We start from the raw sequence: 3601 nt of genomic DNA on the forward strand, positions 1-3601 counted from the left end.
TATCGATAATTCGATAAACAAGATCATATGATCAAGGAATTGCTTGAAGGGAACTTTGGTAGCTGTGTTTAATGTTCAACACAGGATGGCAATGTTTGAACAAGCAAAAAAAAAATCGGAAACCGGAAGTGAGGGAGATGGAACGAAAGTGCACTTCAAATGGCTTATTACTAAGTAGAAGGAAACGTGAGTTATTTTAGCATGTACCAACAGTACAGTGTATTCAGCCGTGTGCATGAAAAATTTACCCATGAAATTTGTTACTCCAAACGCATGGACTTAGTTTCGATGTCATATGTATCTTAAATAATTAAAAACTTTCGACAGAGATAAACAACATACTACACAGGACCTCTCTCCATGTAAACATTTGTTTGTATGCACGCAGAATAAAGCGCGGTGGCGCAGCCTAAAAGTGTGCTACAATTAGCCACGTTGATAAGGATAGAATTCGGTTCAATTTAGGTTGAATTGAAGAAGAGGGTAAAACACTTCTTTTTGCAACAGCAGCAGGCGTAGCAAGAGCTTTGCCAAGGCAGTACATAAGCTTACATACATACATAAATATGTATATACATAAATATGTATGTCTTTAGTAATGCAATAGTTATGAAATGAAATCGCTGAAATTGTTGTTAGTATCAAGCGCATCGGCTGTAAACAGATATACGCTGATGTATGTACATACATACATATATACTATGTAGACATACTCGTATACGTTAGTACAGAGTCAGCAAGAGAAGGTTCGTGATGTAGAGCCTTAAATTAGCCAGGAATTTAAAGGGAATAGCGTTATCGCTACCTCGTCATTCCCTATAAACTACAACAATGGCAGCCAATCAACCAACACTAACGGCAGCAACAACAACTATATTCAATAAAGTCATAGTAACAATAGGAGTCTATAACAACAAGAAGCATCGCTCATCAAATTCTGTTACACAATTATAGCAACAAGCTCTGGACGTAAATACATTCTTAAGTAGAATAGTAAGTTTGTACAGTGACTCAAACAAGTGTTCACATGTTGATTTTTATGATTACGCATTCACAATGTTTTTAAACTTAAAGTTTTTTTTATAAAAATATTCTTCATCTTTAACCAAAACCACTTAAATCAAAGTTTCAAACTTTAAACAAAGTTTATAAAATTCCGAACTTTTTAATCTGAACATTTTAGAAAATTCTTGGGTATGCAGTTTTATAGCCCATTAAAGAAAAATCAAAAAAAAAAAAACTCAGAAACCGATTCTCAAAAGAATCGATAGTCGACGATTTTTTAAAGTATCGATACTGAGTACTCCAAAGTACTCATAAGAACTTAAAAGTACTCAGAACGTAAAAGAACTCGAAAGCATCAGTACGCAGGCTCGAGTCAAAGTACCGAGTACTAAGTGTCGAATGGATATTTACATTTACTGGTATGCAGATTTGATTGTGTTTAATTTCATACTTTGAAACTAGAATACTTCCACCCAGTACAGCTCGCCGAAGCTTAGTACCACATACATTAGGGTGCTTCTTAAAATTGAGATTTTGTGTGGGACACACAAGAGTTAATATGGACTTTCTGGGCTCAAACACATTTATGTACAATTTTCCAACACTAATCTTTTGGCTGATGGCTATGATTTTTATTTAATTTCTTTGCACACGGCCTTACGCATTTTATTTTATAGGAATTTCAGTTTTATATTGAAAAAAAAATTAAGAAATCAGTGGAAAAAAAAAAATATTAAAAATCAAGCGATTTTTGAGCCCCTTGAAACTTGCACTTTTTCCTACTATATGGACTATGGGCTCGAAAATTGCATACCAAAAAAAGATGTTCTAAAAATTCAGATCAAATAGTTCAACATTCTAAGGAAACTTGTTGAATTTTTCTAAATTTTGAATAGAGTTTGTAACTTTGATTTCTATGATTTCGGTTGAAGCATGAATTATATTTTTATAAAAAATAAAAAGAGATTAATTTAGAAAAATATTGTAAATATTTAAAACAATAAACTAGTGAACATTTTTCTGAGTCACTGTATGTAAGTATACAATTGTGCGTATTATTGAAATTTGAGGATTTTTGTCTCAGTGTCCTAATTAATTTCACATTTTCAACTAGTCTCACTTGTTCATAAGCGCACACATACATACATACGTATGTATGTACAATAGGGTGGTCCAAAGGAAGTAAAGTCGGAAAAAATATTTAGATTTCGCTCAAAGCGCGTAAATTATTTTTTATGGGCCCCCCAAAGACACCAAAAAATGCAAAGGGGGACCCATAAAAAATCGGTTATATTAAAAAGTGGTTAAATAAAAAATTGGGCATTATTCTTTGAAGTCTCGTGAAGTGTAAAAGAGTTTGCCGATTGCAAAATATTGACTTTTATGGATTCTATACTATCTGCGAAAAGTAGTTTTCAACTCATATAAAATACACGGGAAACTTTGAGCGCTTTGAGTGACCTCTAGATATTTTTTGATTTCAAAAAAAGCTTTTTTTCCATATAGGGGGTGAAAGCATTAAAATCCCGACTTTACTTTTCTCACATGCATTTTTGGATCACCCTAATATACATATATTTATTAGAAGTTTTGGCATTGGAAAACATCCGTGAAAATCATTATTGTTGATGTCAGTAGTGTCAACTTTATTGTTGTTGCTGCTACTGCCACTGCCGTTGCCATTGCCATTGTCCATTGTCAATGTCGCTGCTCTTTAGCTGTTTATATTTTGATGTTATATATTTAGTAAATACCGTTACCTACAAATATTAACCACTCACGGGCTATGTGCCGATGCTGAGTACGTACTCTTACAGTGTATGTATGTACGTAAGTAGCTAAGGGATTATTAGATTAGGATTGCACTTAGTGACGGCAAAAAAAAAATCGAATAAACGGTTAATTTATTAATCGACAGCATAGGATTTTTAATTGCAATTAATCTTAGGAAACTAATCGATTGATCGTTCGTTTCGATTACAACCGAAAATAAATAGGAAACATTTAATAAATTATACAAACTGACTGTTATATTAAATGATATATTTCTTGTTAAATTGTGGAAACAAATGCTATGAATTCCGTGCGTAACCAATCGAGAAAACTAAACACGAAGGGAAAAAAATAATTAAAAAGTTGAAAAGTAGTATACCATCCTTTATACACCCCTTGTCAAAATTATAAGCGCATCACCTATTTACAAGTTTTGAAAATAAAATTTATTTTAAAAGATGCCTGGTAAAAAAAAAATTTATTTACATAGTGAATGTTTCCGTTGATTTTTGGCATTTTTTATTTTTAATTTTTTTGCTGGCGGTGTTGAACATTTTCTTCCATACAAAGTCTTTTCGACGAACTTTTTAGAAGGTTATCAGTTCGTCGGAATATTTTTTTTATTATTAATTTTTTTTATGTATGTTACCGCATAACTTTGGAACACGCCAACCGATTTCGATAATTCTTTTTGCATCCGAAAGGTAGTGTCTCAGGGGTGCTCCCATACTATTCTGGTTAAGATCCTATCAGTGGATCATGAGATATATATATATATGTAGGATGGCTCTTCAGAATTATAGTCATTTTTAATGTTTAAGTA

The sequence above is a fragment of the Rhagoletis pomonella genome, unplaced genomic scaffold (assembly GCF_013731165.1).
Source record: "Rhagoletis pomonella isolate Grant_MI unplaced genomic scaffold, Rhpom_1.0 Rhpom_scaffold_00006, whole genome shotgun sequence".
In the NCBI taxonomy this organism is placed as follows: domain Eukaryota; kingdom Metazoa; phylum Arthropoda; class Insecta; order Diptera; family Tephritidae; genus Rhagoletis; species Rhagoletis pomonella.